General features: G+C 46.5%; 1 protein-coding gene across 1 annotated transcript in view; it reads right to left on the reverse strand.

Annotated features, from left to right (window-relative positions):
• LOC137380448 (cyclin-dependent kinase 16-like) overlaps nucleotides 1-27,840 on the reverse strand; it is a 1,435,048-nt gene that overhangs the window by 772,251 nt on the left and 634,957 nt on the right. The gene's annotated exons all lie outside the window — the stretch shown is intronic.

Below are 27,840 nucleotides of genomic sequence, written 5' to 3' on the forward strand. Positions count from 1 at the left end.
GAACAGAGACACAGACCGACAACACACTGAACTGGTGAACAGAGACTCAGACAGACAACACACTGAACTGGTGAACATAGACACTGACCGACAACACATTGAACTGGTGAACAGAGACTCAGACAGACAACACACTGAACTGGTGAACATAGACACAGACCGACAACACACTGAACTGGTGAACAGAGACACAGACAGACAACACACTGAACTGGTGAACAGAGACACAGACCGACAACACACTGAACTGGTGAGCAGAGACACAGACCGACAAGACACTGAACTGGTGAACAGAGACTCAGGCCGAAAACATACTGAAATGGAGAACAGAGAGGGAGACTGACAACACACTGAATTGGCAAACATAGACACAGACAGACAACAAACTGAAGTGGTGAACAGAGACCCAGACAGACAACACACTGAACTGTTGAACAGAGAAACAGACCGACAACACACTGAACTGGTGAACAGAGACACAGAGAGACAACACAAGGAACTGGTGAACAGAGACTCAGACCGAAAACATACTGAAATGGAGAACAGAGACGGAGACTGACAACACACTGAATTGGCGAACATAGACACAGACAGACAACAAACTGAACTGATCATCAACGACCCAGACAGACAACACACTGAACTGGTGAACAGAGAAACAGACCGACAATGCACTAAACTGGTGAACAGAGACACAGACTGACAACACAATGAACTGGTGAACAGAGACACAGACTGACAACACACTGAACTGGTGAACAGAGACACAGACCGACAACGCACTGAACTGGTGAACAGAGACACAGACCGACAACACACTGAACTGGTGAACAGAGTAACAGACTGACAATGCACTGAACTGGTGAACAGAGACACAGACCGACAACACACTGAACTGGTGAACAGAGACTCAGACAGACAACACACTGAACTGGTGAACATAGACACTGACCGACAACACATTGAACTGGTGAACAGAGACTCAGACCAACAATACACTGAACTGGTGAACAGAGACTCAGACCGACAACACACTGAACTGGTGAACAGAGACTCAGACCGAAAACAAATTGAACTGGTGAACAGAGACACAGACTGACAACACACTGAACTGGTGAACGCAGACACAGACCGACAACACACGAAACTTGTGAAGAGAGAAACAGACCGACAACACATTGATCTGGTGAACAGAGACACAGACCACCAACGCACTGAACTGGTGAACGCAGACACAGACCGACAACACACGAAACTGGTGAACAGAGAAACAGACCGACAACACATTGATCTGGTGAACAGAGACACAGACCACCAACGCACTGAACTGGTGAACGCAGACACAGACCGACAACACACGAAACTGGTGAACAGAGAAACAGACCGACAACACATTGATCTGGTGAACAGAGACACAGACCACCAACGCACTGAACTGGTGAACGCAGACACCGACCGACAACACACTGTACTGGTGAACAGAGACACTGACTGACAACACACAGAACTGGTGAACAGAGGCACAGACCGACAACACACTGAACTGGTGAACAGAGACACAGACAGACAACACACTGAACTGGTGAACAGAGACACAGACCGACAACACACTGAACTGGTGAGCAGAGACACAGACCGACAAGACACTGAACTGGTGAACAGAGACTCAGGCCGAAAACATACTGAAATGGAGAACAGAGAGGGAGACTGACAACACACTGAATTGGCAAACATAGACACAGACAGACAACAAACTGAAGTGGTGAACAGAGACCCAGACAGACAACACACTGAACTGTTGAACAGAGAAACAGACCGACAACACACTGAACTGGTGAACAGAGACACAGAGAGACAACACAAGGAACTGGTGAACAGAGACTCAGACCGAAAACATACTGAAATGGAGAACAGAGACGGAGACTGACAACACACTGAATTGGCGAACATAGACACAGACAGACAACAAACTGAACTGATCATCAACGACCCAGACAGACAACACACTGAACTGGTGAACAGAGAAACAGACCGACAATGCACTAAACTGGTGAACAGAGACACAGACTGACAACACAATGAACTGGTGAACAGAGACACAGACTGACAACACACTGAACTGGTGAACAGAGACACAGACTGACAACACAATGAACTGGTGAACAGAGACACAGACTGACAACACAATGAACTGGTGAACTGAGACACAGACTGACAACACAATGAACTGGTGAACAGAGACACAGACTGACAACACAATGAACTGGTGAACAGAGACACAGACTGACAACACAATGAACTGGTGAACAGAGACACAGACTGACAACACACTGAACTGGTGAACAGAGACACAGACCGACAACACACTGAACTGGTGAACAGAGAAACAGACCGACAACGCACTAAACTGGTGAACAGAGACACAGACTGACAACACAATGAACTGGTGAACAGAGACACAGACTGACAACACACTGAACTGGTGAACCGAGACTCAGACAGACAACACAATGAAGTGGTGAACAGAGACTCAGACAGACAACACAATGAAGTGGTGAACAGAGACTCAGACTGACAACACAATGAAGTGGTGAACAGAGACTCAGACAGACAACACAATGAAGTGGTGAACAGAGACTCAGACTGACAACACACTGAACTGGTGAACAGAGACACTGACAGACAACACAATGAAGTGGTGAACAGAGACTCAGACTGACAACACACTGAACTGGTGAACAGAGACACTGACAGACAACACACTGAACTGGTGAACCGAGACTCAGACTGACAACACACTGAACTGGTGAACAGAGACTCAGACAGACAACACAATGAAGTGGTGAACAGAGACTCAGACTGACAACACACTGAACTGGTGAACAGAGACACTGACAGACAACACACTGAACTGGTGAACCGAGACTCAGACAGACAACACACTGAACTGGTGAACAGAGACTCAGACAGACAACACAATGAAGTGGTGAACAGAGACTCAGACTGACAACACAGTGAACTGGTGAACAGAGACACTGACAGACAACACACTGAACTGGTGAACCGAGACTCAGACTGACAACACACTGAACTGGTGAACAGAGAGACAGACCTACAGTGCACTGAACTGCTGAACAGAGACTAAGGCCGAAAACATACTGAAATGGAGAACAGAGACTCAGACTGACAACACACTGAACTGGTGAGCAGAGACACAGACCGACAACACACTGAACTGGAGAACAGAGACACAGACCAACAATGCACTGAACTGGTGAACAGAGACACAGACCTACAACACAAGGAACTGGTGAACAGAGACTCAGACCGACAACACACTGAACTGGTGAACAGAGACACAGATTGACAACACACTGAACTGGTGAACAAAGACAGAGACTGATAACACACAAAACTGGTGAACACTAACATAGAACGACAACACACTGAACAGGTGAACAGAGACGTAGACTGACAATACACTTAACAGGGGAACAGTGAGTCAGACCGACAGCACACTGAATGGCTGAACAGAGACTCAGACCGAAAACATACTGAACTGGTGAACAGAAACGGAGACTGACAGCACACTGAATTGGCGAACAGAGACACAGACAGACAACACACTGAACTGGTGAACAGAGAACCAGACAGACAACACACTGAACTTGTGAACAGAGACTCAGACAGACAACACACTGGACTGGTGAACAGAGAACCAGACAGCAAAACACTGAACTGGTGAACAGAGACTCGGACAGACAACACACTGAACTGGTGAACAGAGACTCAGACCAACAACACACTGAACTGGTGAACAGAGACACAGACTGACAACACACTGAACGGGTGAACAGAGACACAGACCGACAACACACTGAACTGGTGAACAGAGACACAGACCGACAACACAATGAACTGGTGAACACAGACACAGACCGACAACACACTGAACTGGTGAACAGAGACTCAGACCGAAAACAAATTGAACTGGTGAACAGAGACACAGACTGACAACACACTGAACTGATGAACAGAGACACAGACCGACAACACACTGAACTGGTGAACAGAGACACAGACCGACAAGACACTGAACTGGTGAACAGAGACTCAGGCCGAAAACATACGGAAATGGAGAACAGAGAGGGAGACTGACAACACACTGAATTGGCAAACATAGACACAGACAGACAACAAACTGAAGTGGTGAACAGAGACCCAGACAGACAACACACTGAACTGTTGAACAGAGAAACAGACCGACAACACAAGGAACTGGTGAACAGAGACTCAGACCGAAAACAAACTGAAATGGAGAACAGAGACGGAGACTGACAACACACTGAATTGGCGAACATAGACACAGACAGACAACAAACTGAACTGGTCATCAAAGACCCAGACAGACAACACACTGAACTGGTGAACAGAGACACAGACTGACAATGCACTGAACTGGTGAACAGAGACACAGACCGACAACACACTGAACTGGTGAACAGAGTAACAGACTGACAATGCACTGAACTGGTGAACAGAGACACAGACCGACAACACACTGAACTGGTGAACAGAGACTCAGACAGACAACACACTGAACTGGTGAACATAGACACTGACCGACAACACATTGAACTGGTGAACAGAGACTCAGACAGACAACACACTGAACTGGTGAACATAGACACAGACCGACAACACACTGAACTGGTGAACAGAGACACAGACAGACAACACACTGAACTGGTGAACAGAGACACAGACCGACAACACACTGAACTGGTGAGCAGAGACACAGACCGACAAGACACTGAACTGGTGAACAGAGACTCAGGCCGAAAACATACTGAAATGGAGAACAGAGAGGGAGACTGACAACACACTGAATTGGCAAACATAGACACAGACAGACAACAAACTGAAGTGGTGAACAGAGACCCAGACAGACAACACACTGAACTGTTGAACAGAGAAACAGACCGACAACACACTGAACTGGTGAACAGAGACACAGAGAGACAACACAAGGAACTGGTGAACAGAGACTCAGACCGAAAACATACTGAAATGGAGAACAGAGACGGAGACTGACAACACACTGAATTGGCGAACATAGACACAGACAGACAACAAACTGAACTGATCATCAACGACCCAGACAGACAACACACTGAACTGGTGAACAGAGAAACAGACCGACAATGCACTAAACTGGTGAACAGAGACACAGACTGACAACACAATGAACTGGTGAACAGAGACACAGACTGACAACACACTGAACTGGTGAACAGAGACACAGACTGACAACACAATGAACTGGTGAACAGAGACACAGACTGACAACACAATGAACTGGTGAACTGAGACACAGACTGACAACACAATGAACTGGTGAACAGAGACACAGACTGACAACACAATGAACTGGTGAACAGAGACACAGACTGACAACACAATGAACTGGTGAACAGAGACACAGACTGACAACACACTGAACTGGTGAACAGAGACACAGACCGACAACACACTGAACTGGTGAACAGAGAAACAGACCGACAACGCACTAAACTGGTGAACAGAGACACAGACTGACAACACAATGAACTGGTGAACAGAGACACAGACTGACAACACACTGAACTGGTGAACCGAGACTCAGACAGACAACACAATGAAGTGGTGAACAGAGACTCAGACAGACAACACAATGAAGTGGTGAACAGAGACTCAGACTGACAACACAATGAAGTGGTGAACAGAGACTCAGACAGACAACACAATGAAGTGGTGAACAGAGACTCAGACTGACAACACACTGAACTGGTGAACAGAGACACTGACAGACAACACAATGAAGTGGTGAACAGAGACTCAGACTGACAACACACTGAACTGGTGAACAGAGACACTGACAGACAACACACTGAACTGGTGAACCGAGACTCAGACTGACAACACACTGAACTGGTGAACAGAGACTCAGACAGACAACACAATGAAGTGGTGAACAGAGACTCAGACTGACAACACACTGAACTGGTGAACAGAGACACTGACAGACAACACACTGAACTGGTGAACCGAGACTCAGACAGACAACACACTGAACTGGTGAACAGAGACTCAGACAGACAACACAATGAAGTGGTGAACAGAGACTCAGACTGACAACACAGTGAACTGGTGAACAGAGACACTGACAGACAACACACTGAACTGGTGAACCGAGACTCAGACTGACAACACACTGAACTGGTGAACAGAGAGACAGACCTACAGTGAACTGAACTGCTGAACAGAGACTAAGGCCGAAAACATACTGAAATGGAGAACAGAGACTCAGACTGACAACACACTGAACTGGTGAGCAGAGACACAGACCGACAACACACTGAACTGGAGAACAGAGACACAGACCAACAATGCACTGAACTGGTGAACAGAGACACAGACCTACAACACAAGGAACTGGTGAACAGAGACTCAGACCGACAACACACTGAACTGGTGAACAGAGACACAGATTGACAACACACTGAACTGGTGAACAAAGACAGAGACTGATAACACACAAAACTGGTGAACACTAACATAGAACGACAACACACTGAACAGGTGAACAGAGACGTAGACTGACAATACACTTAACAGGGGAACAGTGAGTCAGACCGACAGCACACTGAATGGCTGAACAGAGACTCAGACCGAAAACATACTGAACTGGTGAACAGAAACGGAGACTGACAGCACACTGAATTGGCGAACAGAGACACAGACAGACAACACACTGAACTGGTGAACAGAGAACCAGACAGACAACACACTGAACTTGTGAACAGAGACTCAGACAGACAACACACTGGACTGGTGAACAGAGAACCAGACAGCAAAACACTGAACTGGTGAACAGAGACTCGGACAGACAACACACTGAACTGGTGAACAGAGACTCAGACCAACAACACACTGAACTGGTGAACAGAGACACAGACTGACAACACACTGAACGGGTGAACAGAGACACAGACCGACAACACACTGAACTGGTGAACAGAGACACAGACCGACAACACAATGAACTGGTGAACACAGACACAGACCGACAACACACTGAACTGGTGAACAGAGACTCAGACCGAAAACAAATTGAACTGGTGAACAGAGACACAGACTGACAACACACTGAACTGATGAACAGAGACACAGACCGACAACACACTGAACTGGTGAACAGAGACACAGACCGACAAGACACTGAACTGGTGAACAGAGACTCAGGCCGAAAACATACGGAAATGGAGAACAGAGAGGGAGACTGACAACACACTGAATTGGCAAACATAGACACAGACAGACAACAAACTGAAGTGGTGAACAGAGACCCAGACAGACAACACACTGAACTGTTGAACAGAGAAACAGACCGACAACACAAGGAACTGGTGAACAGAGACTCAGACCGAAAACAAACTGAAATGGAGAACAGAGACGGAGACTGACAACACACTGAATTGGCGAACATAGACACAGACAGACAACAAACTGAACTGGTCATCAAAGACCCAGACAGACAACACACTGAACTGGTGAACAGAGACACAGACTGACAATGCACTGAACTGGTGAACAGAGACACAGACCGACAACACACTGAACTGGTGAACAGAGTAACAGACTGACAATGCACTGAACTGGTGAACAGAGACACAGACCGACAACACACTGAACTGGTGAACAGAGACTCAGACAGACAACACACTGAACTGGTGAACATAGACACTGACCGACAACACATTGAACTGGTGAACAGAGACTCAGACCAACAATACACTGAACTGGTGAACAGAGACTCAGACCGACAACACACTGAACTGGTGAACAGAGACTCAGACCGAAAACAAATTGAACTGGTGAACAGAGACACAGACTGACAACACACTGAACTGGTGAACGCAGACACAGACCGACAACACACGAAACTTGTGAAGAGAGAAACAGACCGACAACACATTGATCTGGTGAACAGAGACACAGACCACCAACGCACTGAACTGGTGAACGCAGACACAGACCGACAACACACGAAACTGGTGAACAGAGAAACAGACCGACAACACATTGATCTGGTGAACAGAGACACAGACCACCAACGCACTGAACTGGTGAACGCAGACACAGACCGACAACACACGAAACTGGTGAACAGAGAAACAGACCGACAACACATTGATCTGGTGAACAGAGACACAGACCACCAACGCACTGAACTGGTGAACGCAGACACCGACCGACAACACACTGTACTGGTGAACAGAGACACTGACTGACAACACACAGAACTGGTGAACAGAGGCACAGACCGACAACACACTGAACTGGTGAACAGAGACACAGACAGACAACACACTGAACTGGTGAACAGAGACACAGACCGACAACACACTGAACTGGTGAGCAGAGACACAGACCGACAAGACACTGAACTGGTGAACAGAGACTCAGGCCGAAAACATACTGAAATGGAGAACAGAGAGGGAGACTGACAACACACTGAATTGGCAAACATAGACACAGACAGACAACAAACTGAAGTGGTGAACAGAGACCCAGACAGACAACACACTGAACTGTTGAACAGAGAAACAGACCGACAACACACTGAACTGGTGAACAGAGACACAGAGAGACAACACAAGGAACTGGTGAACAGAGACTCAGACCGAAAACATACTGAAATGGAGAACAGAGACGGAGACTGACAACACACTGAATTGGCGAACATAGACACAGACAGACAACAAACTGAACTGATCATCAACGACCCAGACAGACAACACACTGAACTGGTGAACAGAGACACAGACTGACAATGCACTGAACTGGTGAACAGAGACACAGACCGACAACACACTGAACTGGAGAACAGAGACTCAGACCAACAACACAATGAAGTGGTGAACAGAGACTCAGACAGACAACACACTGAACTGGTGAACATAGACACTGACCGACAACACACTGAACTGGTGAACAGAGACTCAGACCGACAACACACTGAACTGGTGAACAGAGACTCAGACAGACAACACACTGAACTGGTGAACATTGACACAGACCGACAACACACTGAACTGGTGAACAGAGAAACAGACCGACAACACACTGAACTGGTGAACAGAGAAACAGACCGACAACACACTGAACTGGTGAGCAGAGACACAGACCGACAGGACACTGAACTGCTGAACAGAGACTCAGGCCTAAAACATACTGAAATGGAGAACAGTGACGGAGACTGACAACAATCTGAACTGGTGAACTGAGATCCAGACAGCAACACACTGAACTGGTGAACAGAGACTCGGACAGACAACACACTGAACTGGTGAACAGAGACTCAGACCAACAACACACTGAACTGGTGAACAGAGACACAGACTGACAACACACTGAACGGGTGAACAGAGACACAGACCGACAACACACTGAACTGGTGAACAGAGACACAGACCGACAACACAATGAACTGGTGAACACAGACACAGACCGACAACACACTGAACTGGTGAACAGAGACACAGACTGACAACACACTGAACGGGTGAACAGAGACACAGACCGACAACACACTGAACTGGTGAACAGAGACACAGACCGACAACACAATGAACTGGTGAACACAGACACAGACCGACAACACACTGAACTGGTGAACAGAGACTCAGACCGAAAACAAATTGAACTGGTGAACAGAGACACAGACTGACAACACACTGAACTGATGAACAGAGACACAGACCGACAACACACTGAACTGGTGAACAGAGACACAGACCGACAAGACACTGAACTGGTGAACAGAGACTCAGGCCGAAAACATACTGAAATGGAGAACAGAGAGGGAGACTGACAACACACTGAATTGGCAAACATAGACACAGACAGACAACAAACTGAAGTGGTGAACAGAGACCCAGACAGACAACACACTGAACTGTTGAACAGAGAAACAGACTGACAACACACTGAATTGGCAAACATAGACACAGACAGACAACACAAGGAACTGGTGAACAGAGACTCAGACCGAAAACATACTGAAATGGAGAACAGAGACGGAGACTGACAACACACTGAATTGGCGAACATAGACACAGACAGACAACAAACTGAACTGGTCATCAAAGACCCAGACAGACAACACACTGAACTGGTGAACAGAGACACAGACTGACAATGCACTGAACTGGTGAACAGAGACACAGACCGACAACACACTGAACTGGAGAACAGAGACTCAGACCAACAACACACTGAACTGGTGAACAGAGACTCAGACCAACAATACACTGAACTGGTGAACAGAGACTCAGACAGACAACACACTGCACTGGTGAACAGAGACTCAGACAGACAACACACTGAACTGGTGAACGGAGACACAGACCGACAACACACTGAACTGGTGAACATAGACACTGACCGACAACACACTGAACTGGTGAACAGAGACTCAGAACGACAACACAATGAACTGGTGAACATTGACACAGACCGACAACACACTGAACTGGTGAACAGAGAAACAGACCGACAACACACTGAACTGGTGAACAGAGACTCAGACAGACAACACACTGAACTGTTGAACAGAGAAACAGACCGACAACACACTGAACTGTTGAACAGAGAAACAGACCGACAACACACTGAACTGTTGAACAGAGAAACAGACCGACAACACAAGGAACTGGTGAACAGAGACTCAGACCGAAAACATACTGAACTGGTGAATGAGAAACAGACCGACAACACACTAAACTGGTGAACAGAGAAACAGACCGACAACACATTGAACTGGTGAACAGAGAAACAGACCGACAACACACTGAACTGGTGAACAGAGACACAGACCGACTTTGCACTGAACTGGTAAAAAGAGACAAAGACCGACAACACAAGGAACTGGTGAACAGAGACTCAGACCGAAAACATACTGAACTGGTGAATGAGAAACAGACCGACAACACACTAAACTGGTGAAAAGGGAAACAGACTGACAACACATTGATCTGGTGAACAGAGATACAGACCACCAACGCACTGAACTGGTGAACGCAGACACAGACCGACAACACACGAAACTTGTGAAGAGAGAAACAGACCGACAACACATTGATCTGGTGAACAGAGACACAGACCACCAACGCACTGAACTGGTGAACGCAGACACAGACCGACAACACACGAAACTGGTGAACAGAGAAACAGACCGACAACACATTGATCTGGTGAACAGAGACACAGACCACCAACGCACTGAACTGGTGAACGCAGACACAGACCGACAACACACGAAACTGGTGAACAGAGAAACAGACCGACAACACATTGATCTGGTGAACAGAGACACAGACCACCAACGCACTGAACTGGTGAACGCAGACACCGACCGACAACACACTGTACTGGTGAACAGAGACACTGACTGACAACACACAGAACTGGTGAACAGAGGCACAGACCGACAACACACTGAACTGGTGAACAGAGACACAGACAGACAACACACTGAACTGGTGAACAGAGACACAGACCGACAACACACTGAACTGGTGAACAGAGACTCAGGCCGAAAACATACTGAAATGGAGAACAGAGAGGGAGACTGACAACACACTGAATTGGCGAACATAGACACAGACAGACAACAAACTGAACTGGTGAACGCAGACACAGACCGACAACACACTGAACTGTTGAACAGAGAAACAGACCGACAACACACTGAACTGGTGAACAGAGACACAGAGAGACAACACAAGGAACTGGTGAACAGAGACTCAGACCGAAAACATACTGAAATGGAGAACAGAGATGGAGACTGACAACACACTGAATTGGCGAACATAGACACAGACAGACAACAAACTGAACTGATCATCAAAGACCCAGACAGACAACACACTGAACTGGTGAACAGAGACACAGACTGACAATGCACTGAACTGGTGAACAGAGACACAGACCGACAACACACTGAACTGGAGAACAGAGACTCAGACCAACAACACAATGAAGTGGTGAACAGAGACTCAGACAGACAACACACTGAACTGGTGAACATAGACACTGACCGACAACACACTGAACTGGTGAACAGAGACTCAGACCGACAACACACTGAACTGGTGAACAGAGACTCAGACAGACAACACACTGAACTGGTGAACATTGACACAGACCGACAACACACTGAACTGGTGAACAGAGAAACAGACCGACAACACACTGAACTGGTGAACAGAGAAACAGACCGACAACACACTGAACTGGTGAGCAGAGACACAGACCGACAGGACACTGAACTGCTGAACAGAGACTCAGGCCTAAAACATACTGAAATGGAGAACAGTGACGGAGACTGACAACAATCTGAACTGGTGAACTGAGATCCAGACAGACAACACACTGAACTGTTGAACAGAGAAACAGACCGACAACACACAGAACTGTTGAACAGAGAAACAGAGCGACAACACACAGAACTGGTGAGCAGAGACACAGACCGACCATGCACTGAACTGGTGAACAGAGACACAGCCCGACAACACAAGGAACTGGTGAACAGAGACTCAGACCGAAAACATACTAAACTGGTGAACAGAGAAACAGACCGACAACACATTGAACTGGTGAACAGAGAAACAGACCGACAACACAATGAACTGGTGAACAGAGACACAGACCGAAAACATACTGAACTGGTGAATGAGAAACAGACCGACAACACACTAAACTGGTGAACAGAGAAATAGACCGACAACACATTGATCTGGTGAACAGAGACACAGACCACCAACGCACTGAACTGGTGAACGCAGACACAGACCGACAACACACGAAACTGGTGAACAGAGAAACAGACCGACAACACATTGATCTGGTGAACAGAGACACAGACCACCAACGCACTGAACTGGTGAACGCAGACACAGACCGACAACACACTCTACTGGTGAACAGAGACACTGACTGACAACACACTGAACTGGTGAACAGAGACACAAACCGACATGACACTGAACTGGTGAACAGAGACACAGGCCGAAAACATCCTGAAATGGAGAACAGAGAGGGAGACTGACAACACACTGAATTGGCAAACATAGACACAGACAGACAACAAACTGAACTGGTGAACAGAGACACAGACAGACAACACACTGAACTGGTGAACAGAGACACAGACCGACAACACACTGAACTGGTGAGCAGAGACACTGACCGACAACACACTGAACTGGTGAACAGAGACACAGACCGACAACACACTTAACTGAGGAACAGAGACATAGACCGATAAAACACTGAACTGGTGAACAGAGACACAGACCGACAACACACTGACCTGGTGAACAGAGACACAGACTGACAATACACTGAACTGGTGAACAGAGACAATGACTGTCAACACACTGAACTGGTGAACAGAGACAAAGATCGACAACACACTGAACTGGTGAACAGACACTCAGACCGACAACACACTGAACTGGTGAATAACGACCCAGACAGACAACACAATGAAGTGGTGAACGCAGACACTGATGGACAGCATACTGAATTGGTGAACAGAGACACAGACCGACATTACACTGAACTGGTGAACAGAGACACAGACCGACAACACACTGAACAGGAGAACAGAACAACACACTGAACTGGTGAACAGAGACACAGACCGACAGCATACTGAATTGGTGAACAGAGACACAGACCGACAACACACTGAACTGGTGAATGAGAAACAGACCGACAACACACTAAACTGGTGAACAGAGACACAGACCGACTATGCACTGAACTGGTAAAAAGAGACAAAGACCGACAACACAAGGAACTGGTGAACAGAGACTCAGACGGAAAACATACTGAACTGGTGAATGAGAAACAGACCGACAACACACTAAACTGGTGAAAAGGGAAACAGACTGACAACACATTGGTCTGGTGAACAGAGACACAGACCACCAACGCACTGAACTGGTGAACGCAGACGCAGACCGACAACACACGAAACTGGTGAACAGAGAAACAGACCGACAACACATTGATCTGGTGAACAGAGACACAGACCACCAACGCACTGAACTGGTGAACGCAGACACAGACCGACAACACACGAAACTGGTGAACAGAGAAACAGACCGACAACACATTGATCTGGTGAACAGAGACACAGACCACCAACGCACTGAACTGGTGAACGCAGACACAGACCGACAACACACTGTCCTGGTGAACAGAGACACTGACTGACAACACACAGAACTGGTGAACAGAGGCACAGACCGACAACACACTGAACTGGTGAACAGAGACACAGACCGACAACACACTGAACTGGAGAACAGAGACACGGACTGACAACGCACTGAACTGGTGAACAGAGACACAGACCGACAACACACTGAACTGGTGAACAGAGACACAGACTGATAATGTACTGAACTGGTGAACAGAGACACAGAGAGACAACACAAGGAACTGGTGAACAGAGACTCAGGCCGAAAACATACTGAAATGGAGAACAGAGAGGGAGACTGACAACACACTGAATTGGCAAACATAGACACAGACAGACAACAAACTGAAGTGGTGAACAGAGACCCAGACAGACAACACACTGAACTGTTGAACAGAGAAACAGACCGACAACACACTGAACTGGTGAACAGAGACACAGACTGACAATGTACTGAACTGGTGAACAGAGACACAGAGAGACAACACAAGGAACTGGTGAACAGAGACTCAGACCGAAAACATACTGAAATGGAGAACAGAGACGGAGACTGACAACACACTGAATTGGCGAACATAGACACAGACAGACAACAAACTGAACTGGTCATCAAAGACCCAGACAGACAACACACTGAACTGGTGAACAGAGACACAGACTGACAACACACTGAACTGGTGAACATAGACACTGACCGACAGCACACTGAACTGGAGAACAGAGATTCAGACCAACAACACACTGAACTGGTGAACATAGACACTGACCGACAACACACTGAACTGGTGAACAGAGACTCAGACAGACAACACACTGAACTGTTGAACATAGACACTGACCGACAACACACTGAACTGGAGAACAGAGACTCAGACCAACAACACACTGAACTGGTGAACAGAGAAACAGTCCGACAACACACTGAACTGGTGAACAGAGAAACAGACCGACAACACACTGAACTGGTGAGCAGGGACACAGACCGACAAGACACTGAACTGCTGAACAGAGACTCAGGCCTAAAACATACTGAAATGGAGAACAGTGACGGAGACTGACAACAATCTGAACTGGTGAACTGAGACCCAGACAGACAACACACTGAACTGTTGAACAGAGAAACAGACCGACAACACACCGAACTGTTGAACAGAGAAACAGACCGACAACACACTGAACTGGTGAACAGAGACCCAGACAGACAACACACTGAACTGTTGAACAGAGAAACAGACCGACAACACACTGAACTGTTGAACAGAGAAACAGACCGACAACACACTGAACTGGTGAACAGAGACCCAGACAGACAACACACTGAACTGTTGAACAGAGAAACAGACCGACAACACACTGAACTGGTGAGCAGAGACACAGACCGACCATGCACTGAACTGGTGAACAGAGACACAGACCGACAACACAAGGAACTGGTGAACAGAGACTCAGACCGAAAACATACTAAACTGGTGAACAGAGAAACAGACCGACAACACATTGAACTGGTGAACAGAGAAACAGACCGACAACACAATGAACTGGTGAACAGAGACACAGACCGAAAACATACTGAACTGGTGAATGAGAAACAGACCGACAACACACTAAACTGGTGAACAGAGAAACAGACCGACAACACATTGATCTGGTGAACAGCGACACAGACCACCAACGCACTGAACTGGTGAACGCAGACACAGACCGACAACACACGAAACTGGTGAACAGAGAAACAGACCGACAACACATTGATCTGGTGAACAGAGACACAGACCACCAACGCACTGAACTGGTGAATGCAGACACAGACCGACAACACACTCTACTGGTGAACAGAGACACTGACTGACAACACACTGAACTGGTGAACAGAGGCACAGACCGACAACACACTGAACTGGTGAACAGAGACACAGACAGACAACACACTGAACTGGTGAACAGAGACACAGACCGACAACACACTGAACTGGTGAGCAGAGACACAGACCGACAAGACACTGAACTGGTGAACAGAGACACAGACCGACAACACACTGAACTGTTGAACAGAGACACTGACTGACAACACACAGAACTGGTGAACAGAGGCACAGACCGACAACACACTGAACTGGTGAACAGAGACACAGACAGACAACACACTGAACTGGTGAACAGAGACACAGACAGACAACACACTGAACTGGTGAGCAGAGACACAGACCGACAACACACTGAACTGGTGAACAGAGACACAGACCGACAACACACTTAACTGAGGAACAGAGACATAGACCGATAAAACACTGAACTGGTGAACAGAGACACAGACCGACAACACACTGAACTGGTGAATAATGACCCAGACAGACAACACAATGAAGTGGTGAACGCAGACACTGATGGACAACACAGTTAACTGGTGAACAGAGGCACAGATCGACAAGACACAGAACTGGTGAACAGAGACACATACTGACAACACAGTGAACTGGTGAACAGAAACGCAGGCCGACATCATAGTGAACTGGTGAACAGAGACACAGACCGACACCACACTGAACTGGTGAACAGACACTCAGACCGACAACACACTGAACTGGTGAATAATGACCCAGACAGACAACACAATGAAGTGGTGAACGCAGACACTGATGGACAACATACTGAATTGGTGAACAGAGTCACAGACCGACAACACACTGAACTGGTGAACAGAACAACACACTGAACTGGTGAACAGAGACACAGACCGACAGCATACTGAATTGGTGAACAGAGACACAGACCGACATTACACTGAACTGGTGAACAGAGACACAGACCGACAACACACTGAACTGGAGAACAGAACAACACACTGAACTGGTGAACAGAGACACAGACCGACAGCATACTGAATTGGTGAACAGAGACACAGACCGACATTACACTGAACTGGTGAACAGAGACACAGACCGACAACACACTGAACTGGAGAACAGAACAACACACTGAACTGGTGAACAGAGACACAGACCGACACCATACTGAATTGGTGAACAGAGACACTGACCAACAACACACTGAACTGGTGACCAGAGACACATTCCGACAACACAGTGAACTGGTGAACAGAGACACAGACCGACAACACACTGAACGGGAGAACAGAGACACAGACCGACAACACACTGAACTGGAGAACAGAACAACACACTGAACTGGTGAACAGAGACACAGACCGACAGCATACTGAATTGGTGAACAGAGACACAGACCGACAACACACTGAACTGGAGAACAGAGACACAGACCGACAACACACTGAACTGGAGAACAGAACAACACACTGAACTGGTGAACAGAGACACAGACCGACAGCATACTGAATTGGTGAACAGAGACACAGACCGACAACACACTGAACTGGAGAACAGAGACACAGACCGACAACACACTGAACTGGAGAACAGAACAACACACTGAATTGGAGAACAGAGACACAGACCGACAACACACTGAACTGGTGAACAGAGACACAGTCCGACAATACACTGAACTGGGGAAGGCTGACATACGCCGACAACACAAGGAACTGGTGAATAGAGACACAGACCGACAACACACTGAACTGGTGAACAGAGACACAGACCGACAACACACTGAACTGGTGAACAGAGACACTGACCAACAACACACTGAACTGGTGACCAGAGACACATTCCGACATTACACTGAACTGGTGAACAGAGACACAGACCGACAACACACTGAACTGGTGACCAGAGACACATTCCGACATTACACTGAACTGGTGAACAGAGACACAGACCGACAACACACTGAACTGGTGAACAGAGACACAGACCGACAACACACTGAACTGGAGAACAGAACAACACACTGAACTGGTGAACAGAGACACAGACCGACAGCATACTGAATTGGTGAACAGAGACACAGACCGACAACACACTGAACTGGTGAACAGAGACACAGTCCGACAATACACTGAACTGGGGAAGGCTGACATACGGCAACAACACAAGGAACTGGTGAATAGAGACACAGACCGACAACACACTGAACTGGTGAACAGAGACACAGACCGACAACACACTGAACTGGTGAACAGAGACCTAGACAGACAACACAATGAAGTGGTGAACGCAGACACTGATGGACAACACAGTGAACTGGTGAACAGAGGCATAGACCGACAAAACATCGATCTGGTGAACTGAGACACAGAGCGACAACGGAGTGAATTGGTGAACGGAGACACTGACTGACAACACACTGAACTGGTGAACAGAGACACAGACAAACAAAACAGACAACATGGGAACGCAGACCCTGACGGACAACACACTGAACTGGTGAACAGAGATACAGACCGACAACACACTGAACTGGTGAACAGAGACACAGACCGACAACACACTGAACTGGAGAACAGAAACACAGGCCGACAACACACTGAACTGGTGAACAGAGACACAGGCCGACAACACTGAACTGGTGAACAGAGACACAGACCGACAACACACTGAACTGGTGAACAGAGACACAGACCGACAACACATTGAACTGGTGAACAGAGACACAGACCGACAACACACTGAACTGGTGAACAGAGACCTAGACAGACAACACAATGAAGTGGTGAACGCAGACACTGATGGACAACACAGTTAACTGGTGAACAGAGGCACAGATCGACAAGACACAGAACTGGTGAACAGAGACACATACTGACAACACAGTGAACTGGTGAACAGAAACGCAGGCCGACATCATAGTGAACTGGTGAACAGAGACACAGACCGACACCACACTGAACTGGTGAACAGAGACACAGACTGACAACACACTGAACTGGTGAACAGAGACACAGACCGACAACGCACTGAACTGGTGAACAGAGACACAGACCGACAACACACTGAACTGGTGAACAGAGACACAGACCGACAACGCACTGAACTGGTGAACAGAGACACAGACCAACAACACACTGAACTGGTGAACAGAAACCCAGACCAAAAATAAACTCAACTCGTCAATCGTGACACACGCCAACAACACACTTAACTGAGGAACAGAGACATAGACCGACAACATACTGAACTAGTGAACAGAGAACCAGACAGACAACACAATGAAGTGGTGAACGCAGACACTGATGGACAACACAGTGAACTGGTGAACAGAGGCATAGACCGACAAAACATCGATCTGGTGAACTGAGACACAGAGCGACAACGGAGTGAATTGGTGAACGGAGACACTGACTGACAACACACTGAACTGGTGAACAGAGACACAGACAAACAAAACAGACAACTTGGGAACGCAGACCCTGACGGACAACACACTGAACTGGTGAACAGAGATACAGACCGACAACACACTGAACTGGTGAACAGAGACACAGACCGACAACACACTGAACTGGAGAACAGAAACACAGACCGACAACACACTGAACTGGTGAACAGAGACACAGGCCGACAACACTGAACTGGTGAACAGAGACACAGACCGACAACACACTGAACTGGTGAACAGAGACCTCGACAGACAACACAATGAAGTGGTGAACACAGACACTGATGGACAACATACTGAACTGGTGAACAGAGACCCAGACAGACAAGACACAGAACTGGTGAACTGAGACACAGACTGACACCAGACTGAACTGGTGAACAGAGACACAGACTGACAACACAGTTAACTGGTGAACAGAAACGCAGGCCGACATCATAGTGAACTGGTGAACAGAGACACAGACCAACACCACACTGAACTGGTGAACAGAGACATCGACTGACAACACACTGAACTGGTGAACAGAGACACAGACCGACAACGCACTGAACCGGCGAACAGAGACACAGACCGACAACACAGTGAAGTGGTGAACAGAAACCTAGACCAAAAATAAACTCAACTCGTCAATCGTGACACAGACCAACAAAACAGACAACTTGGGAACGCAGACCCTGACGGACAACACACTGAACTGGTGAACAGAGATACAGACCGACAACACACTGAACTGGTGAACTGAGATGCAGACCGACAACACACTGAACTGGTGAACAGAGATACAGACCGACAACACACTGAACTGGTGAACTGAGATGCAGACCGACAACACACTGAACTGGTGAACAGAGACACAGACCGACAACACACTGAACTGGTGAACAGAGACACAGTCTGACAGTGCACTGAACAGGTGAACAGAGTGTCACGGCCCTGTAGTTTTTCGGAATATGCGGTTGGCCTTTAAGGCTTGCGAGGGATCAGTATTGCTTTAAGAGCTGGCAAGCCTCAGGTGTGAAAGGAAGGTGCATTTTCGTTGCCTTAGAAACAGCCATTTGGAGACTGCGATTCAAAGGGTGCATTCTCGTTACCATGGAAACAGCCACTGGGAGTGAGCCGGATGCGATACATTTGTTACAATTCCATTTTGAACTGGCAGTTGAAGACAGTTTGTCCTAACTGAACACAGACAGAAGACACAGACAGCTGTGGTGTCAGCACTGAGAAAGAGCTCTTAACCATTTAAACTGAAGGAAATAGGATTTTTGTCTATTTAATTATTATCTATCGAAATTCTAACAAGTCAAGCCAAGACAGAGATCTCTGGTAATTTAAATTGAAGAAAGGGAGGTTAGACTGTGACAATCTTTTATCCCTCAAAAAACTCTAAAGTCAGATTGATTCTGTTGAAAGTGTTTACAAGTCCTTAATTGTTGAAATTCACTGGACTTCAAACATTCTGCGAGGACTTCGAACAACATTCTGCAGGAACTTCGAACAACATTCTCGAGGGCTTTGAACAACATTGGACTGTGAATTTGCAAGGACTCTAATTTTTCTATTTTTAAATGTTCATAGTTTTTAAGAATTTAATTCTTTTAATTAAAGAGTTAATTTGTTGATTTAAAGACACCTGATTTGGTTAGCCTCGTTCAGGGGTTAATAAATGGTACAATTTGGTGGGTCTTTCTTTAATTTGGAAGGTTTTTAGAAGATATGTTAGCCGATCTGTGGAATGACGGGATTGAATTAACAGTGCGTTGGTCCCACCACAATCAGAATTGTATATTTTGATTGGGGGCTTTGACACGAGCAGTCGGTCCAAACAAGACACACAGACCGATATAACACTGAATTGGTGAACAGAGCACAGAACGACAACACACTGAACTGGTGAACAGAGACAGACTGACAACACACATAACTAGTGAACAGAGACACAGAACGACAACACACTGAACTGGTGAACAGAGACAGACTAACAACATACAGAACTGCTGAACAGAGACACAGACCGATGTAACACAGAATTGGTGAACAGAGACACAGAACGACAACACTCTGAACTGGTGAACAGAGACACAGACCGACAACACACTGAACTGGTGAATGGACAGATGCAGACTTACAAAAGAGATGAACTCTAGGGGTGAGGTGAGAGTGACTGCCCTTGACATCAATGCAGTATTTGACCGAGTATGGCATCAGGGATCCCTAGCAAAACTGGAGTCAATGGGAATCAGGGGGAAATCTCTCCGCTGGTTGGAGTCATACCTAGCGCAAAGGAAGATGGTTGTAGTTGTTGGAGGTCAATCGTCTCAGCTCCAGGACGTCACTGCAGGAGTTCCTCATGGTACTGTCTTAGGCCCAACCATCTTCAGCTGCTTCATCAATGACCTTCCTTCCATCATAAGGTCAGAAGTGGGAATTGCACAATGTTCAGCACCATTCGCAACTCCTGAGATACTGAAGCAGCCTGTGTAGAAATGCAGCAAGACCTGGGCAATATCCAGGTTTGAGCTGATAACTGGCAAGTAACATTCGCGGCACACAAGTGCCAGGCAATGACCATCTCCCCTTGACATTTAATAGCATTACAGTTGCTGAATCCCCCATTATCAACATCCTAGGGGTTACCATTGACTGGAAACTGAACTGGACCAGCTACAAAAATGCTGTGGCTACAAGAGCACGTCAGAGGCTGGGAATTCTGCAGTGAGTAACTCACCTCCTGACTCCCCAGTGCCTGTCCACCATCTAAAAGGCACAAGTCAGGAGTGTGAAGAAATACTCTCCATTTGCCTGGATGTGTGCAGCTCCAACAACACTCAAGAAGCTCAACACCATCCAGGATAAAGCTGCCCGCTGATTGGCACACCATCCACCATCTTCAACATTCATTCCCTCCACCAGCGATGCACAGTGGCAGCAGTTTGTCCCATCTACAAGATGCACTGCAGCAACGCACCAAGGCTCCTTCGACAGCACCTTCCAAAACTGCGACCTCTACTAACTAGAAGAACAAGGGCAGCAGATGCATGGGAACACCACCATCTGCAAGTTCCCCTCCAAGTCACACACCATCCTGACCTGGAACTATATCGCCATTCCTTCACTGTCGCTGGGTCAAAATCCTGGAACTCCCTTCTTAACAGCACTGTGGGTGGTACCTGCACCACATGGACTGCAGTGGCTCAAGAAGGCAGCTCACCACCACCACCTTCTCAAGGGCATTTAGGGATGGGCAATAAATGGTGGCCAAGTTAGCGATGCCCACATCCCATGAATGAATAATCAGACACAATGAACTGGAGAATAGAGAGTTACAGATTGACAAGACAGCGAACTGCTGAAAGGCGACACAGACCGGCAATACACTGAACTAGTGAACGGAGACACAGACCGGCAATACACTGAACTAGTGAACGGAGACACAGACCGGCAATACACTGAACTAGTGAACGGAGACACAGACCAACAACACACTAAACCGGTGAATAAAGAGATGCAGTCCATCAAAACTGAACTGGTAAACAGCAACACAGACCGACAGCACATTGAACTGGTGAGCAGAGATACTGATCAATATATTTAAGTGACCGCATTGCCTTCATTTTAGACAGTTGAAATATTTTAAGGGAACTCATGTGGGTTGCAGAATTCCTCTGCTGTTCTGTGTTAGCTCTCTCCTCCTGTAAGCTTTAGGTTGTATCATGTGAACAGCGGAACAGTTGTAGCAGGCACATCAGCAGAGGGTAAACCATGTGCAAGACAAATGCCTGACAGGAGGGAGCAGGGAATGATGAAAAAGTAATGTTGCAATGTGGCTAAAAGGCCAACTGGATGAATTCAGTAAAGCTCCGATTTACTGCTGATGCTCAGGCAGAGCTTGTAGTGATTAGAATTCCCTCCGCCCTCTTCCCACTCTGCCTGGTTATTTGATTCCCCTTCTGTGCTGTAAAATTATGCGATTCTACAGTTAAAATATACTGATGGGGGAAAAAATATATATACATAACTAAAACACACCTGCAGCACCACCTGGTCCCAGGAGAAGTATAATGGCAGGTTGCCATGGCCTCACTCAAAGTGATACCTCAGTGTTGTAAGAAGGTGTGACAACATTGTACCACAGGATGTAAGTGTGACACACAGTGTTGTAGTATGTCTTTAAGTGGGTATATCCATAATCTTTATACATCATCAGACAGGATACGATGTTGTCTGTCCTGTGGCCCAGCGGTTGGAATGTGTTAGTTGGCCAAGCAAGATGTACAACTAAGAGCTCTCCAGGAATGAGTATATACTACTATAATCTTCGAATGGAAACTCACAGTATCGTTTACCAGTCCCACTTGCGTGATTGGTGAGTGTGTGTTTAAAGGATAGAAGGAAACATAATACGGTGGCGGCAAATTGGTTTTCTAAGATTTTGAGCTTTTAAGGCACATCAGGAGAGCATCAGATTCAGCGTGGGACTGCAGCAGCATTCTGCAAGGGAAGCAGCAGCTGCCAACAGAGCTCCGAGAGGTGAAGCACGATCAGAAGGCAGTACTCCATTGTGAACAGTGAGCAACTATACTAAGGGGTCACTGGTTCAGTAGCAAAGGGGTGCAATCAGTTGATTTGGATCAGGCCCGGGGCAGGGCAATTCAAAAGCAGGCTTAAAAAAGGCTGAAAAAAAGCAGTCACGGCCATGACAGCTATTTGATGCATCATGACGCCATTCACACCAAAACACTGCTTAGTGGACAATGTCTGAAAAACCGTGCAAAGTGGAGTAACAAGGTCACAGATCCGCAGTGCCATCGAGTTCAGAAACAGGCAGTGGCAAGTTAAAGTGCTGCAGGCAGCCAGATCTGCAACACATTGAAACCTTCCTGTGGAGGAAAGGAGGAAAGCTTCTTGCTTCTTAGGAAATCATGGGAAATCCCAGGAATGTCAGCAAGATGCTGGTAAAATTCCTGTGTATGAATTGGAAAACAGTGGATATTCTTTCCAAATTCAAACTTTTCAAACAAAGAGTAGAGCAGTAGTTCCTTGATTTGGGCTGTATCAGAACCAGATGAACAAGCAGTCAGAATTAAGCTGGCTATTGGAATCGAAGGACTTGATCGGCTGAACACCTCAGGTTTATCGGAAGATGAAGAGAAAGACCCGAAGGAAATATGGACCATACTCAAAGACCAACGATGTGTGAAAGTCAATATCAGGAAACATTGGTTGGAACTGATGTCATTTCGGCAGAAAGCCAAAAGAGTCAATCGACCAATCTGTCAGTCGCTGTGGGGACAAAGGCAGGGACTCAGACTTTTCTAAAGCTGAGTGATCTGAAAGAATTGCAGAGCTGATAACAAAAGAACCTCTTAGAAAAGCCAAAAGGTCTTGACATTTATTAAAAGACGAACGTAAATACGAAACTATCCTTGCAGGCTGACAGAGTTTGCGAGCACTAGGTGCAGCTTCAACTACTGGTAAAGTAGCCAAGATGGTGAAACCGAACAAGCCATGTGGAAGATGTGGGCTTCTTCACCCACCAAGAAGCTGCCCAGCATCCCAGGATCACTGTAGGGCATGTGGTACTGAAGGGCACTGGGCTCGCCAATGTCAGAAACACAGTTCAGAAGCTGTGGCAAGAAGGCACCGCAAGTCACAACCAAGTTGAAAACACAAGCAGCACACTGGCAGTAACACAGAGCGGGCTAGGTATAGAAGCGAGCACATATACCAAGTCACCATCACAGCAGACAGCATGGAAAATAATGATGGCTAAGTTCTCACAAAAGAGAGTGAGCAAGTGTCCACATTGTAAACAGTACCAGGTCAATAGATGCAATCACATCACTGAAAGCATTTTCAATCATTAATATTGTGCGTCCTAGGAAGAATGGAAAGCACACGGGGTGAACGCCAATATCTTTCCTCTAAGGATACTGAAGGAAATGGGCCTTCAACATTGGAAGGCAATGGTACAACCAACTACAGCTAAGTTAACTGCGTATAATGGATCGGTACAATAACACTGAAATGCAGCTGCAATCAATTTTCATGGGCGTTACAGGTCTTTTTATGTCATTGATACACAAGGTCCAGCTATAGCAGGCCTATCAGTATGCAGAAACATTAAGCTTGTTACTATTCATTGGATCAACAAGGTACCAGTAGGGATACCAGATATGAAGAACAAACCCATTGAGTAAGTCCTTGACTTGAAATACACAGACTGGATCAATACAATCAACAGTTTTGAAGGGAATGCAGTCTTACACCTAAGAGAGGATGCAATTCCGTTAATAGACCCTCCGAGAAAATGCAACATTCCTATCCAAGGCAAATTAAAAGTTGAACTGGACAAAATGGAGCAAGATGGTGTTATCTGTAAACAACAACAACACATGGACTGGTGCAGTTTGATTACCTGTGTGGTAAACAAGGACAGAGCGATTAGCCTATGTCTAGACCCAAGATATCTTAACCGAGCATTGAAAAGATGCCCACACTAGATTCCAACGTTGGAGAAGTTTCTGATAATTTGACAACTACACGATACGTTGAGTGCAGCTGTTGCCAGTACACTGAGTGCCGTTTTCAGTTTGTTTGGGACACCGCCAGATGTCTCAGACAATGGTCCTCAGTACATGGGCAGCCATTTCAAGACATGTGTGCGAAGTGGGACATTGATCACATTACATCGTCACCACATTATCCTCCATCAAACGGCTTGGCAGAGTGCATGGTTCATATTGTTAAGTCCTTGATTATTAAGTGTCCAGAAACAAAGCAGGACTTCCAGGTCACAATGCTACATCTAAGGGCAACACCACTGAGTACAAGTTTACCCTCACCTGCCAAGCCCATGTTTGGGAGGCAAGTTCAAACAATTCTTCCAAGCCACCACCTATCCAAGTTTACAGTTGTATGAGACAAGTTACCGGATAAACAGGGGAGGATGAAGGATATACATGACGGGCGTGCAGGTAAAGAATTGCCAAGTTTGACCACAGGATAAAAAGTTAAGGTTCTACATCCGACAGCTGGTTTCCAGCTGAAATAGCTAAGATTTGTCTAGAGCTGAGATCGTATGAAGTCATGACACCAAATGGAGTAAAATTACACAGATATCAACACCAACTCAGGGAGATTTCCAAATATACAACAGCCAGCCGTCCGATCACAAATAGAACACATTCGAAGGTGAGAGCTGAACACAGCACTTTGGTGAAAACAACCAACACAATGTTGTCATGTACAAAAAAAACATGCCTACAAATCAAGACCACTGTGATAGCAGTCAGAGATCTCAAAGAAGTTTCACTGTGACCAGATCAGGTGGTATAAGCAAACCATCTTTCCACTTCAGAAACTTATGATTATGTAAAGTTGTGAACTCACAATGCAGTTTTACTGCAATCTAAATAGTGTTATTATCTGTTTATTTATTATAAGTGGGTAATCCCAATTTTAGAAAAAAGGGGGATGATGTAGTATTGTCTTTCAGTGGGTATGTTCATAATCAGACAGGATATGATGCTGTCTGTCACATGACACTGTAGCTGGAATGTGTTAGTTGACCCAGCAAGACATACTAGTAAGAGTTCACTATGAACGTGTATATACTACTGTAATCTTCGAATATAGTTTACCGGTTCTACTTGAGTGATTGGTGAGTTTGTGTTTGAAGGACAGAAGGAAACACAATCCACGGGAAGTGCTAAACACAAGGCATTTAATAAAACAATGGATAATATAACAGGCCCAATAGCCTGGCTCATTATTGCTGGGCTGCTATCTTGGAATACTAATCTTGCTGTTTTATTTTCTCCAGTGTGATGTTAATATGATTTTCACTGCTGGGAGATTGACCTAAGTTTGAGAGTGAAAATTGCATGGTGTAGGTGTGTGCTGGTAGCACTGGGCATGGAACACTCCAATGGCACTGGGAACCCAGAAGTACCAGGCACCCCACATACGAACATACCAATTAGGAGCAGGAGTAGGCCACTCGGCCCTTCGAGCCTGCTCCGCCATTCAACAAGATCATGGCTGAACTGAGTACTCCACATTTCCACCTACCCCCGATAACCATTCACCCCCTTGCTTATCAAGAATCTATTTACCTCTGCCTTAAAAATATTGAAAGAGTCTGCTTCCACCGCCTTTTGAGGAAGAGAATTCCAAAGACTCACGACCTTCTGCGAGAAAAAATTTCTCCTCATCTCTGTCTTAAA

Source organism: Heterodontus francisci, chromosome 19 (genome assembly GCF_036365525.1).
Source record: "Heterodontus francisci isolate sHetFra1 chromosome 19, sHetFra1.hap1, whole genome shotgun sequence".
NCBI classification, from domain to species: Eukaryota; Metazoa; Chordata; class Chondrichthyes; order Heterodontiformes; family Heterodontidae; genus Heterodontus; species Heterodontus francisci.